The 16313-nt window shown below is 41.3% G+C and overlaps 1 long non-coding RNA gene across 1 annotated transcript in view; it reads left to right on the top strand.

Moving 5' to 3' along the window:
* LOC310757800 overlaps positions 1 to 15964 on the top strand; it is a 28792-nt gene extending 12828 nt beyond the window's left edge. The window contains exons 2-3 of the long non-coding RNA XR_014545479.1: positions 13127 to 13250; positions 15164 to 15964. This is a non-coding gene — a long non-coding RNA (uncharacterized lncRNA). The remainder of the gene's footprint in view (positions 1 to 13126; positions 13251 to 15163) is intronic.
* The last annotated feature ends 349 nt before the right edge of the window (positions 15965 to 16313 follow it).

Below are 16313 nucleotides of genomic sequence, written 5' to 3'. Positions count from 1 at the left end.
GAAAAAAAGCACTGGTTTTATATACAGGTATTTGTGTTCTCTTCTCAGCTCAGTGAAACATTTTTGTGTAGGATTATCTATTGATCCAAAAAAAAATTCCCCTTGTAATAAAGGTCTCACCCACACTTAACTTTTGCTTTGTGCTTTCAAGGCAGAGGTCCATGCTTTAAAGGGCTGTGTCGGTGCACCTTTTTTTCTTTTGCCCCAGAGTTCTCCCCTTGAAAACCCACTCTTTAATTACCAATCAGAACAAACAGCAATCCACAGAAAACCCAAATTGTCATTTGTTCTGATTCGGCATTAAAGAGTGGGTTTTTGCAGGGAAAGGTCCGAGACAAAAAAAACACTCGGACACAGTCCTTTAAAGTGTGGAATTGTGCCAAGAAATGCTGCACAAAAGGAAGTCTGGATGAGCCCTAAATCACATTGATTTCCTTTGGCCTTCTCTCCAAGTAAGTTTGAGGCTGCAAGCTTGGAGGTGCTGGGGATTGAATTTGAGACCTTCTGCATGCAAGGCAGATGCTCTACCACTCAGCTAACAACAAGAACAGGTGGCAGTAGACGTTGGAGCATTGTTGTAAAGGTGGGGATAATGTTTCTGATTTGCCACTTTACAGAGCCAGTTTCTATTCCAGCTGGTCATCCCTCCCATTGCACCTCTTTGCTAATAGAGCCCAGCCCAGAAGAAATTACTTGATATCCTAACCACCACCACTACCTAGGGGATTAAGACTGCAGCGCAAATATTGTTTTAAGCTTTGCACAATGAAATATTTATGAACCCAAACCATTTACGCAGGGAGAGAGTAGGAACTGTGTCACCAATCACTGGTGATGTCATAGTCAATAGTCAACAAACAAGTACCTATGACACTTATACAAACACTGTTCACAGTGTTCCAACACTAGCAATAGACATGTTAATCAAACTGATAGCCACTTACTATTTTATATAACCATGCATTTTAAGTCAGTAACAAAGATCAACCTGGCAGCTATTTTTAAACACAAAGCTGGTTCTTGTAACTTCACTGGTATTATCACTTCTACATAACTGAGTAGAAAGTGGAACAATGGTGGATCTAAATGTAAACACTTATTTCAAACATTTCATGAATAGTTTTGGCTACTGTCTCCCATTGTTTAGATACTCTGTTGCAGAGCCACCACATGTGACCGAAAGCCTCATTTTGCTCTTGGCAGTGCCAATATTTTCCTCACTCTAATTATACATCTCAAGTATTTCCCAAGGTCTATGCAGTCATTTTAAAACAGTTTGCTCTGAGTTCTGATCTAGAAAATAATGAATTGCTACTAAATTAATGTGTGTGTGTATGAATGAAGGAACTGGATTTGTACTGTGCATTATGTACTTTATGTGGAGATGAAGAAGAGGGCCTTCTTCACTGTAGCTCCCTGGCTGTGGAATGCCTGGCTAGTGCTGTGATTGGTCATATGCCAGCACCAAGTTAAGACCCAGCTGTTCACTCAAGCATTTGAGGGGGGGGGCTCAGGGGAGGCGTTAACTGCACTTGCATTTGAGCTGCTTATATTGATTTTTATAGCTGAATGCTAGATCAGCTGCCTGAAGCAAAGGAGAATATGGCGCCCTCTCCTCATGCAATATACAGAAGCCAACTGGAACGGCAGTTCAGTCTTAATCTAACACCAGTGATGGGATATTGTCTTCTGCAGCACTGAGGGATCAGACTAGTTGCCGGGAAGAGCAAGGACATGCCATGTAGTACACACAGCTCTGATGAAGGAGGGGAATGAATTGAAATTAGGGGTTGCTGAAAAAGTTCAAAACAGGGATGCAGAAAAGGGAGGTATGGGGAAGTCGTTGAAATAAGGCTTAAGAAAAAGAGGTTATGAAATTATACGTGTTTATATGTTTGTTTGTCTATGTATTGTTAGTTGTAATGTGTTTTAATTCATGTTGGAAAATCAATAAAAATTTATTTAAAAAAAAAGATGAAGGAGGGGAATGGCCAGAGAGCTGTTGCCCCCTGAGTTTCTGCCGCCTGAGGTGGTCGCCTCATTTTGCCTAATAATAGGGATGACCCTGAGTTTTGATGTGTGTGTGTTTATGGCTTATGTTGCATTGTCATTTTATGGCTTGTAATCCACCCCAATAACATCTGATATAAGGTGGCTTGCTAAAAACAACAGCAACCTGGTAGCTACCTTTCACAGTTAGTGAGGAAACCACAAACTCCCTTTTTAAATCTAGTCGTCATGTAATGAACACAAAAAAAGAACACAGACAAGTCAGGAATAGAGACAAACCATTCTGGAAAAAAGTAACCGCTGAGTCATATATTACATTTTGCAACAGTGATTCATGTATTTCAGTCTACCCGCCTTCAAAAGTTTCACATACTTGGGGGAGGAGGGGGGAATTGTCGGTGTGTAACTTCACACAGTGGGTGACGTCTCTTGAGACAGAGAGCTGCAGCAATGTGGCCAGTGGCTCAGAATGAGCAGATCACTACTGGAAAAGGCTAGAGGTTGTTGTTTTCCTTATGGCTCTCTTTCTTGGCAGAGAAAATCACGAATGTGAATTGGCACATCATTGTAAAGGCTGCTTGATTATGCTGATTTAAAATAGCTGACTATCAGGGTTGGGCTACAAAAGAAAGAAAACCAGTGTAACCCTGGTGCATCAAGGATGGGTGACCTTAAAGACTACCCTGTTCTTCAGATGGTGATTGGAGGGCTGGATGCTCATTGTGACGCGCATGAGCCGAATTTCTTATAGATAATCAGGATTCGTAATTTAGTTGGCACCTGCTAACAGTTATGTACATGTATTTACCGTCCACTTCAAAGCCCCAAATGTCTTACTTGCAGTGGTGTAGCGTGGGTTGCCAGCCCACATGGTCATGCGGAGAGGGGGGTGGGAGGGAGGGAAATGGAGTATGCATGCACATTCAACTGCCTAACGGCATCACCCAGGAGATCTCAGCCATAGAGTTGTTCCATGGTCTGAAGAGGTCACTTTCTGGTGAACATGGAGAAGCCATTTTCAACAGCACCCAGTGACAGAAGGACACAGCTGTACTGAGGCAGCACCAGGTGTTGAAATTTTGTGCCCCTAACAGTTTTGTGCCTGGGGCAACTGCCCCTGTGACCCTACCCCCACTCTATGCCACTGGGTGCAGGGTACTTTAGGGCAAGGATGGGGAACCTCAGGTCCACCACAGCATCCGCTACTGATGCTGTTCCATCAGCTGAACCAGTCGATACCAAAGATTTCACCAGTGCCGTACAGATGAACAATGAAGTGTGAAATTTCCTGCTCAGAATTGTGAAAGCTATTTTATATCTCCAAGGAAATCTAGTTAGGCAAAAATATTGCCCCACATTGAGTGGTAGGAACAGTAAAAGTGGTTGTCGTCGTCGTCCCCCCCCCAAAGTTTCAGTCCACAGGTTGCCAATTGGTCACCCCCCTCTACTTAAAGCATGATCTTTATATCAAAATGCCACTAATTCCCCAAAGTCTTTGAACAGTCATGCTGCACTCCCCTAGAAAGAACACTCAATCTGTCTCCTGTCCTTCAATCTGGTAATGTTGATTTAGTGCTTCTAATAGCAACCTTTAACCCAGCAAATCGTAGGAAATGCTGGCTTAAAACGGCAGTCAACACAGAGCTAAATTGGGACAGGGCTTACCTTATTTACATATCCTTGATGAGGATATAAAAATCTGAATTACGAGGCTGCTTGTATGTGTGTATGAGAGAGAGAGTTCATATCTGTATACAGTGATACCTTGGTTTACAAACCATAAACCGTTCCGGAGGTCCGGTTGTAAACCAAAACAGGTTGTAACCCAAGATGCGATTTTGCCAATGGGGCCTAAAAAAAATTAATAATAATGGTTCTAATAAAAAAAATGGGTTGTAATCCAAAAAAGGGACACACACTTCAGGGTTTGACATGGTTGTAATCCAAAACGGTTTCAAACCAAGGTACCACTGTACTGTCTTTCAGTGGTGGCTCATGTACATTACAACTCGTGGAGAAGAAAGTAGGGAGACCAAAACTATACCCATACCACACATGTAAAGCACTCATACCACTTTAACAGGCACAGAATTTCCCTAGGGCCAGGGTAGCCAATGTGGCATCCTTCAGATGTTGTGGACTACAGCTCCCATGATTCCTGACTAATGGCTATTCTGGTAGGGGCTGATGGGAATGGGAGTCAACACATCTGAAGCACACCACATTAGCTATCTCTGTCCTAGGCTGTGCCCCTGATCCAAGAAACACCAGTTCTCCCCAGGCCGTGCATCCCATGAGTTTGTCCTCTAACCATGATAATGCCTCCTGCTTGCCTGGACAGAAGATGAAAAGATATGTGTGTGAAACCTCTGACTTCCGTGTAGCTGTGTACAGAATACTTTTAAAGCACAATAGTACATTTTCTTCCTCAGATAATTCTGGGTGCTGTTAAGAGTTGCTAGGAACTGTAACTCTGTGAAGGGTAAACCATAGTACCCAGAATTCTCTGAGGGAGAGAATGTGTTTTGAATGTGCTTTGAAAGTATAATGAGTATGTAGCCCACTTTACAAAGGCAAGAATCCCATCAATTGCTCCATCCACTTTTGCTTTCTGGCTCAGTAGCTCTCCCCCCTGGAGGGAATGCAGCTCCGAGTCTGAAAAAGCCCCCATCTCCCAGTTTACACCTACACTTTCACAGGAGAAGATTCTCAAGTAGAGAGTAAATTTAATAAATACCTATTAAAATGTTGATACGTACATATTCCCTATAGCATTTAATCGTTCTCCAAGCCAACACACATAAGTAAAAAATCTACTCTTTTGACAATAACTTACAGAAAATAACCAAGGTAACACAGAACATAAGTTAGTTTGTAAGCTTGCAGGGCAGGAAAATGCAGCTTTTCTGCTTTTAATTCTAATTGCTTAGCACTTGTACTACATTGATTTCTCAAGGGATCGCACTGCTTTCCCGTAGTACAATTGACCCTATTGATTAGTGGTGTTAGGTGTGCACAGGTATTTTGGGGCAAGCTCCTTATTGGGTCCCATCAGGGAAGAAGCTGGAATATAAGTGAATATGTAAATAAATGGGAACCTTAACATGTCCAGTGGCCGACATTTCTTGGGCTGTTGCTCTCTGTGACTACTCTTCAAAGCCATGTGGAATGCCCAACATTGCTGGCTTCAGTTCCACCTACAAAAAAAGCTGCACAAAACCAGCTGTTTGTTCATGGCACCCTGATTTCTAGAACGTATCTTTTGTGTAAGGCCTACAAGAAGAAGTGGGAATGGAGAAACGGACGGGATTCTGGAGAAACATTATCAAGCTTCTTTCACTCCAGTGTGCTATTTCAAGACTGGGACAATTGCAAGGCACTCTGACTCATGATTGTTGGATGCTTAGAGCTGGCAATGCCAAAATAAATATGCGTGCACATACAACACCTCAGCATGATGTGGGAAGATTCAAATTAAGGAGGCTAATGAGACTGCTGACCAATCACAGGAAGCTGCTTTATGCAGAGTTCTTTTATACAGCATTGTCGACACAGGCTGGCAGGTGCTCTCCATGGCTCAGGGTTCTTCAACCAGCCAACTTCATGCAAATATTGGGACCTATATATAAAGCATGGGTAGGCAAACTAAGGCCCGGGGGCCGGATCCGGCCCAATCACCTTCTAAATCCACCCAGTGGACGGTCCGGAAATCAGTGTGTTTTTACATGAGTAGAATGTGCCCTTTTGTTCAAAATGTATCTCTGGGTTATTTGTGGGGCATAGGAATTTGTTCATCCCCCCCCCCCTAAAATATAGTCCAGACCTCCACAACATTTGAGGGACAGTGGACCGACCCCCTGCTGAAAAAGTTTGCTGACCCCTGACATGCACTCTACTAACATGCTGTGGCCATTACACAGTTCCCACTGCCATCCACATGTATTATTCACACAAGGACTGAGATCATAAAAATTAGAGCTGCATGCATTAAACCCCTTGTTAACTGTTTTTCTCTTTGTGATGATGCCACCTTCTCTGTGTCACTCTTATCAATGCGATCAACCAACCTTTACCTGGCTTAACCCTTCCTCAACACCCTTTGCTCCGCAAGCATGCGTGCTGAGCCACAAATAACAGACAGTGTGTGCTGACGGACCTATTCCCTATCTATCCAACCTTTTAAGAGAGTTTTGAAGTTCTGCTGCCTTCTATGGGTCATATTGCCAACCTGTGTCAACCTTTGCAAACCTGGTGCCCTCCAAATTATTTTGGACTACAACTATCATCAGCCCCAGCCACCGCAACCTGCACTTGCAGATCCCCATGAACGGCCATTGGCACAATGGGTAATTATTTAATTCAAAGGAATACTTAACAATGTTGAGACTATAAGGCAACGGTCCCTTGCTCTGTCATAAGGTCAGCCGGCAATGGCCTTTTTGATGGTGCTTCCCCTTTTGTAGGATGCCTTTCCTTGCGAGGTTATCTGTCCCCCTCTCTATTAATTTTCAAGATAAATTTAAGAACTCTCCTGTTCACCCCAGGATTTGATGGCTGAAAGATGCTAGGCATGGCAACCGTGAAATTAGCAACGGTGAGAGCATCTCCTTGTTTTTAGATGTCTTGAATTATTTTTGATTGTATTGTTTTAATGCCAATGTGTTTGCCACCCTGAGTTCATTTGGAAGGGTGTAATATATATGCATGCTAATCTTTTTTTTTTTTAAGCACAGAATGCTGAAACAGGCAAGTTCAGACTATTGAAGAATACAAAGAACCCTAAACCCCTAATATATGTAATAAACAGCAACAACATTCACTATGCTGGCTAGGACTAATGGGAGCTGGAGTCCGACAACATCCGGAGGGTCATATTTTCACCATCCATTATTTCCCAGTCAGATGGGCAGGCTATTATTATTATTATTATTATTATTATTATTATTATTATTTCCTGATCCGTTTTAGATTTCCCAGAAAGCCATTTTTTTCCTGTCTGGGATATTGAACCAAAATATTTGGTATGCAACCTCTCTAAGACCTTTCACATCATTTCTTCTAAAGGCTTTCCTTTGTGTCTGCTTCCCAAAGTGCAAAATCTGCCTAAGCTACTATCGCTGTGTATTTTAGGGAAGGCAAGGATAACACTGATTTCAAGGAAGGGGTCAGGAAGCATTAAGTTTCTTTGGGAGCTGATATAGCCTAAGTCAAATAAAACACCATTGAATTGGTGATTATTGAACAGAATTTGAGTGTGTGTGTGTGTTTAAAAAGAACCAAAGCTGAGATTGTTGATTGTGGTATCTCTCTTGTAAGCATTTTGTTTGGGGCACAAACACTTTAGCAGCTTGGCTTTGTGTTGTTCCTTGTATTACTGAAGAAAGCTGGAAACTGTTGTGAGCTAAGAACAAATGTTTTATTTAGTTTTAACACAAAAGACCTTGATCATGATCAACCTTCCAGCTTCTGCTGTTTCCTTCTCCGCTCTGACTACACCCCTTCGCACCTTAATCCTTTCAGACCAGCTCTTACTCTCTCACAGGTATCTCTGTCACTTTCTGGGACAAAATGTCAGTAGCTATGCTCACATGAAATGTTATTTCTCTTTATGTTTTGTGACAACAGGGAGCAGTCCCTCTCCCAGATCTTCATTGTCTATTATGGACCAGTATTCTAACTAAATGTTTTTTGGCCTTTAGCTTAAAAATGTATAAATTACCTCTTTTGGTGCTATTTTGTGTCCTCTGGTTTCTTCAAGATTTCTCCCACCCCATTCATCAACAGTTAGTACCAGGTTTAAGTTCATTGTCAAGATTGGTAATGTATGTATTGTTTGTTATTATATAATTTTTGGGTGTGGGTGTATTCCTGAAAATATGAAATCTTTGATCAGGAGACCACATATAACCAGTACTTTCTATAGGACTTGGTGGAGCCATTCATAAACCACTCACAGAACCTCACATTTTAATTTGCTCTGCAGAGTTTTTCTCTTAGGGCAAATTCAGGTTGTGCAGTTGTAGTTGATTGGGAGGTCTAACATCCCCAGAAACAAATGAGAATGAATGATCAATAAATAGCCAACATTGGGTGTTTCCAGATGACTTGTTTATTGAGCATTCATCCTGATTTCTAAGAACGTTAGATAGCATTACACCAAATCCAGTGTTACACCCCACTTTACAGTGCATTTCCCCATCCCTTTCCTTATCACACAAACACTGATCTATTGGGGAAGTGGTCTTGTTGTGCAAAACCTCCCAATCAACTATAATTGCACCACCTGAATTTGCCAGAATCCCATCCAAAAATAGCAACAGTATAGCTGCCTAATATTATTGCAAACAAATCAGGATGAATGTTTGCTAAACAGGTGGTCCGGAAGGTTCCTTAAACCATTGCTGGCTTTCACACCCAAGGATGCATTGAAGCAGAGGTGGACAGGAACAGGACGATACAACAGATCAAATTGCTGAAGCTATCAGTACACACTGCCCCAATCTCTGTGAGATTCCAGGAGTTTCAGGCACGCTTACCCAGGGTTTGTGTTTCTGTTTGGAAATGAGGAACAGCAGACTGTGGTGTCTTTATGATATATGGATTATTTACACATATATACAACCTGAGCCTACATGTGGGGGGTGGAGAGCTTAACACCCCAAGAGGTTCTTGTTTCTCCCATAGCCACAGCAGCCTTGGATTGAAAAAGACACTAGCCATGGCCCGGCCTCCCTCCAGCTTGCTGCATTTTACAGACTGCAACTATATTCTTCCATCTCACATCATCCCCCAACTGCAACCCTAAATTCTCCACTCTGCTAGACATCTCAGAGCTCAGGGAAGGGAACCACCCATTTGCCAGATGGCACATAGTCTTTGCTTTGATGATCGCACATCTCCCTTTGTTCTCTGTTAATGGCCCATCTCTCAGGTGATCTCCTGAACATGGGAATCTGACTTCCAGTTTAACTCCCCAAGCATTGTTTATGTTATAACACTTACTAATTCCAGGAATTATGTGTGTCTAGCACCCACAAACTCATAAAGATATGTATGAGCCAAAGTGCCAAGGAACTGTTTTGAGGTGGGATCTATGTAGGATTGCAAAGTTTTTTAAGTGGCCTCTCTATAAAGGTTGCCTTTCACAGTAACTCAGTGTGCAGACCTGAGTAGCTGAAAATGATTGCCTCCATGCTATGAAGCTTCACCTGTGGATTTCTGTGCAAAAGGCTGCTGATAAGGGCATAAGGGGAAGCGTGGCAAGTTTGACTGGTCATTTGGCAACTCATAACATAGCTTAAGTTAGAAGCTGAAGGATGAACTGCATTAAACTGAATACTGAGCAGTTGTATTCATCAGCAATATTTGCCTTTATTATTAATGACTTCCTGTTATCCGGGTTGCTTTAACTTAACGAAGATCACTCTAATCAATTGCATTAACATGTGAAATTTCATTTAAGTTACCTTAATTGGTTAGAGTAAACTGAAGCTTTAAAATATGGAGGCCTTTATTTTTTAAATACTTAGTTTTCGGTCTTTACTTTTTGCAATTTAAATTGCAATACTTTGCACCCACCCACCGACCCAGCAAAGAAAGTCATTTATATTTATCCACTCATGAATTAAGGATTAGTACAAATTATCTAGAATACTCACGTTGATTGACTAAACATTCTGATACCACCTGCAAAATAATAAATGGCATCTCCCGCAGTGGGGCTGCTAACATCTGAGGCAGGAGACTGCCAGTTTCACACCGAGATAATTGTGACAACAGGTCAAGCAGAGTTTCATTTCGTAACAATTTGTCTCCCAAATAATTATGCTATTTGATATGCCTGCAGCACAGACCCAGGCCATAGAATTTAAATGGATGTTCCATATGCTACAAGCTGTAGTTGTTCCCCCGCAGCCCCTGTTAGTAGCCCTGTGCCTTCAAAAGTCAAAGAGCAGGCCGATTCAATACGTCACTTTCCCCATTTCTTCTTCGCCAAGCCAGGAGAGAGCTTTGTCTGTAGTATTTCTGCCTGGCATGCCCCGGCTAGGGACAAAAACTTCTTTCAGGAAAAAGAAAGAACCATAACAGCACAAATGCATTTAGGTCCCATTGACACTATACATTTCAAGCAGTAGCCTACCACCTGAAACAGTCATGGCCAGCCAGCCCCTAAAGCAGGCTTCCTCAACCTCGGCCCACCAGATATTTTTTGGCCTACAACTCCCATGATCCCTAGCTAGCAGGACCAATGGTCGGGGATGATGGGAATCGTAGTCTCAAAACATCTGGAGGGCCAAGGTTGAGGAAGCCTGCCCTAAAGAATCCTGGGAAATATAGTTTGTTAAAGGTGCTGGGAGCTGTTAGGAGAACCCAGTTCCCCACATAGAACTACAGTTCCCAGAATAGTTGAACAACCAGGGAAACGTAGCTCTGAGGAGGGCAAAGAGGCCTTCTAACACTCAGTACTATGGGAACAAACTACAGTTCCCAGTATGCTGGGGGGGGAGGCATGACTGGGAAGGGGGGGGTTATTGTTTTGCTGTTTTGCTTTACATGTTTACTTGTTTTTATCCTGTATTTTATTCTGTGAACCGCCCTAAGATCTTATGACTTAAAGTGGTATGCTACTGCTTTAAATGCAAGTGGGGCTTTAGTCACTTGAATCAGTCACTGGTCTTCTCCAATCTCTTGTTCCTTAAATGTCCTTTTCGTCATACACTTTACATGCAAAAGGTCTCAGGTTCAGTTTGCAGGAATTCCAGATAGAGCTGGAACGGACTTCTACCTGAAATTCTGGAGAGTTGCTGGCAGTCAGTACTCCTCTGACTTTGTATAAGGCAACTTCCTACGTTCATATGTTGGTTTACAGTACCTATTATTGGCTTCTCAAAAGTAAGTTCTATTCGGTTCAATGCGCTTACTCTCAGGGAGTGGGGATAGAAGTGCAGCCTAAAAGTTCCTGGGCTCCAGTACAGTCTTACCTCTGGTAACAAACTTAATTAGTTCCGGAGGTCTGTTCTTAACCTGAAACGGTTCTTAACCTGAGGTACCACTTTAGCTAATGGGGCCTCCTGCTGCTGCTGCGCCGCCGCAGTGCGATTTCTGTTCTCATCCTGAGGTAAAGTTCTTAACCCGAAGTGCTACTTCTGGGTTAGCGGAGTCTGTAACCCAAAGTGTTTGTAACCCGAGGTACCACTGTACTCTAGAGAAACTGTCATCTCAGTTCAGCTCATAGCTGTCAACTTTTCCCTTTTCTTGCGAGGAATCCTATTCGGAATAAGGGCATTTCCCTTAAAAAAAGGAAAACGTTGACAGCTATGGTTCAGCTTGCATGTCCCCTGAAGATGGGCATATTGGTGATTCTCCCGGATCACAGCTATGTATGGTGGCATGGACAGCTTTGGTGCCTATTATCTTTAATAGAGACTTGTAGACAACAACAAAAGTCACAGCTAATTCAAATTCATAAATTGCCTTCAGTTGGCATGCTGTCCTCTCAAGAGTCCTCCAACCCCCCAGAGCTGATTTTGACATCATGTAGAAAGTTAAAGGGGAGAGGAGAGAGAAGTTCCATTGTCCTAGGGCACACACCCCTGGTGCTAGCAGAATGAGAGCATTGGATATCGCCCAATGTTTAAAGCATTACAATAAAAAAACACATCATAAGAGACAGCAGCGGGATAAAAGAAATAAAAATTAGATTCTGTCATTGGTACCTGACACACAGTTGCTCCTGTCCCAGGTCCTATTATTATTATTATTATTAGTAGTAGTAGTAGTAGTAGTAGTATTTTCACTGATATGGACACATAGAAAATACAGTAAAAGTGATAAGTGATAAATGCATATAGAAATTTTAAAAAATTAACAGAAGTACAATTGGGATGAAAACCCAGAAAATAACTGAACCAGACAGAGGGCCTTCTAGGTAGTGGCGCCCACCCTGTGGAACGCCCTCCCATCAGATGTCAAAGAGATAAACAACTACCTGACATTCAGAAGACATCTTAAGGCAGCCCTGTTCAAGGAAGTTTTTAATATTTAACGCTGTACTGTTTTTAACACTTGATTGGGAGCCGCCCAGAGTGGCTGGGGAAACTCAGCCAGATGGGTGGGGTATAAATAATAAATTATTATTATTATTATTATTATTATTATTATTATTATTATTATTATTAATTATACAATACTGTGTTCAACTATCATGTATGGAAAGAAAATAAAAACTTATGTTGTTCATCCTGGCACCTCTGTTCCAAATTATAGGTGCACATAACATTTGTATACAGTGGTACCTCAGGTTAAGAACTTAATTCGTTCTGGAGGTCCGTTCTTAACCTGAAACTGTTCTTAACCTGAGGTACTACTTTAGCTAATGGGGTCTCCCACTGCCGCCGCCGCGCTGCCACGCGATTTCTGTTCTCATCCTGAAGCAAAGTTCTTAACCCGAGGTACTATTTCTGGGTTAGTGGAGTCTGTAACCTGAAGCGTCTGTAACCTGAAGCGTTTGTAACCCAATGTACCACTGTAATTCAGGCACACTCTTTAGGGGGCCAGGACTGACAGCAGCTGAGTGTCAATTCAACCCTGTGATTGGCAGGTGAAGCCTTGGCTGTGGTGGCACCATCACTAGGGTCTGCCTGGTTGGCATTGCTGACCCATAATGGAGCCTTTTCAGTGATGGTTCCCCATTTGTAAGGGAATGCCCTCCCTGTAGAGGTCTATTTGTCTCCCTCATTATTGATTTTCCAAACATTTCTGTTTAGCTAGGCATTTAATGCTCACATGAAACCAGAAATATGTAAACTTAGATGCCAGGTAAAACTCTCAGGGAAGTTTGCATACGTAAACCACAACCAAAAAGATGCTCTATTGAGTAACAACATGCCTAATCTCTGGTGGTGGTGGAGAACTGAAGAATGACTTGAGTTGGGGTGGGTAACCTTTGGCTTTCCAGATGTTGTTGGACCAAAACTTCCATCATCCAGCATGGGAATGATTGTGGAATAGGGATATAAAATTTACAGCATACTATGGTTTAAGAGAAAACTATATGAAAATGATATATCGATGGTATCTAACACTGAGTAAACTGGTTGCCTCTGTTTATTCACAGGCTGACTGGTAGGGGCACAGGCAAACATAGCAGAAAGTCCTGATCCAAATCAACAACAGAATGATGTGCTGAAAAATCTGCTTCTGCACCAGAAAAGGTTGACAACTTCTGTTAGCGAAAGCAAGTAAGCAAACAAACAAACAAACAAACCCCTGCTGTTTTTCAGCTTTCCTCGCCCAGACTCCCAAGGAAGTGTTTGCAGGCCCCATCCTGCTTTTGGTTTTCATTGCAAGCTCCAGAAGAAATAAATTATATCAAAACCTGAAAGGAGGGCCACATTGCATAAGAAGGGACAGCATGACTCGCAACGTTATGTTGGGAAACAAGCTACAAATACAAGCTCACAGCAAAGTTCAATTAGCCTGACCTTCAGAGTCTCTTGGCCCCCACAATGTGCACTGATAGCAGTGGATGGTCAAGATGCCAAATAGCTCTTACAGCTGGAAAGCGTTTGCTTGTTTGCACAAATGGGATTTTTTTTTATGCTGCAGACTTCAGGACACATGCACCCTTATTCTGCTAACCTTATGTTTTTATCACTGAAGTCGATGAGACTTAATTCCAGCTTGGAGCCTTGTGGGAATTACCGTTTAATTCTCTAGCCTTGCAATTTTAAATATATTTGCTTGAAGTTCAACCCATTAAGTAGGTGGCCATGCCTTCTGATCTTAGAATTGTTTATTGCCAAGCAAGCATGATTAACACCACAATCCTAAGTATGTTTACTCAGAAGTAAGTCCCAATAAATTCAAGTCTACGGCCATACTACCCTGAACACGCCCGATCTCGTCTGATCTCGGAAGCTAAGCAGGGTCAGGCCTGGTTAGTACTTGGATGGGAGACCAATAAATTCAATGTACCTCCAAGTTAGTGTGCAGAGGACTGCAGGCTCAAATTACATCCCTAGGCTGACATTCTCTGGCTCTATTCTTCACATTATTTATCTTAGAAAAGTCCCATTACCAATAAATAGGTTAAATAAAAATCAAATGATGAGAAAATTGTGACCTTACATTCCTTGGGAAATCCCATCGCGAATGAAGCATCCATGACTAAGGGAACATACGAATTTTGCACTTTTATTAAGTATAGCTTATTTCCAAATGTATCATAGCATTGTAGATTCTATGTTTGAACTACTACAGAAATTCTGGCAAGAGATAATGCAAAAAGAAAAATGTAAAAAGATACATTTTATTAATTTGTAAAGGATTACGTAGGAAGCAACCTGAGTAATTTTTCTCCACTTGTCAAAATATGATGGTGGTAGAATATGGACTGTTCACATAAACAAAACCTTTGAATTAATTAATTGGTGAAGCCTTACCAAAATAAAAAGCACAAAGCTGTATACTCCAACAGCCAGATCGTAGATACTTTGGGGGTCATTCTGGCTCTACCCCCACACTTACTGGGCAGTCAGAAATTGTGATACACAAAACTGAACCAATATACATGCAATCTCTGTAAGAGATAGTCTCATAGGATGCTGTAAGACTTCCCTGTTTAAAACAGTTACAGAATAACTCTGGTTATAAAATGTGCACTGCTATCAAATTACTCTCATCCGTTACTCATCATGACTGCATTATAACTGTAGTTTCACAATTTAGCCATGAGTTCATGTTGGCTTCTTGCAACATCTATAGTCATTACACAGAAGCCCTAAACTTGCAAAAACTTGGTGAAGTTTACTGCTGCAGTCCCAATGTACAGTTTTACTCTTCTCAGTTAAGAGAAACACAGTTCAGGTATCAGAATGCCAAAATTACTGTTGCTTCTCAAGATGCAACAAGGCTAGGTTTGCAAATACTATTGCCTACAGTGTGCTCCGTATTCTAGAGATCTAAGTATGTGTTAAAAGTATATATTAAAAATGTTTCCATGTTATGAACTACAATTTGATAAAAATGAATAAATGAACGATGGTCAAAGGATCACATAAGTAGTTTAACTGCACAGTGGTCCTGTGAATTGGGGGAATATGATTCAATTCAGTACAAAGATTTGCAACCCTTCCCTTTTATTCATTTACAGGGTTCTTTGGATCCTGACCACGAGGGATGGACAAATCTGTCAATTTTTGGTACTGTTTCTCTTTTTCCCAATCTTAAATTCAGATCTCCAGATTTATTTATTTTTGCAGAAGTCTGCTTTTTTAAAAAATCCATGTGAAAATTCTTCAGCATTTTAGTTCAAATTTCTCCTAATAAACACCTTATTGCATGCAGTTGTGACAGATAAAGACATTTTGCAAGCAATTTCCCCTAATACAATGATTTCATATATTATTCTCACCAATATGTGCACTTATATGCACACTTTGCCCTAATATGTTCATATTTGTGTACATTGCTTGGCTGGACCAATATACGGCAAAATTGTGAAAAATGTGGATTTTGGAAGATGGCTGTGTTTCAGTTCACATATTGTTTTGGAAAGTGTGAATTATGTAAGTTTAAATGTGAACTGAACCTAATTTCTCCCCAATCTTTACATGCGCTGGCATATATATCTGCAAACCTGGACGGACATCACCAGAACATTAGAATTACATGTTTTACAATATTGTCTAGACTCAAAAGAGCCTCCATTTTAAGTATGTTCGCTCTAAAGTGACATATATCAAGATTTTTCTAGATAATAATTACTCTTGTGACATCTTACAAGTTTAACAAATTTAGATCATGTTAAGATGCCTTAGGCTCATATTATAATACATTTATTAGTACTTAAAGTGCTACAAGGCATTGATGTTTTTGCTGCAACACACTAATATGGGCTCTTCCATAATATCTAAAAAGTTATTTCTCCCCCCCATGCAATAAATAAATTCCATTCCAGAAATTTTTGCTTGAAATAGGCTTATTATGCTGAGGTACTGCCATTTCCCAAGAACTCATATAGCAATGTATTTCAGAAAACGTAACTCTTTCCCCTTAGTAGGTTAAATCGCCATGAAGAATGTGGTTCTACTTTGGGCTCAGGAATCCTGTTGGCTTATTTGTGAATATTGTCTATGACAATGTACAACTCTACCTCCTGCACAACTTCTTTTCAGGGCCTTTTTTCAGCTGGAACTCACTGGAACTCAGTTCTGGCACCTCTCAGGTGGGCGCCATTGCCATTATAAGAAAACAAGGAAGGTGTTCATGGTGAGTTCAAGAATCTCTTTTTCTCGAAAAAT

The sequence above is a fragment of the Podarcis filfolensis genome (genome assembly GCF_964270895.1).
Source record: "Podarcis filfolensis genome assembly, chromosome: 1".
Classification (NCBI taxonomy): domain Eukaryota; kingdom Metazoa; phylum Chordata; class Lepidosauria; order Squamata; family Lacertidae; genus Podarcis; species Podarcis filfolensis.
The sequence above is the reverse complement of the archived record's forward strand: the minus strand, read 5'-3'. Positions and strand labels throughout refer to the sequence as shown.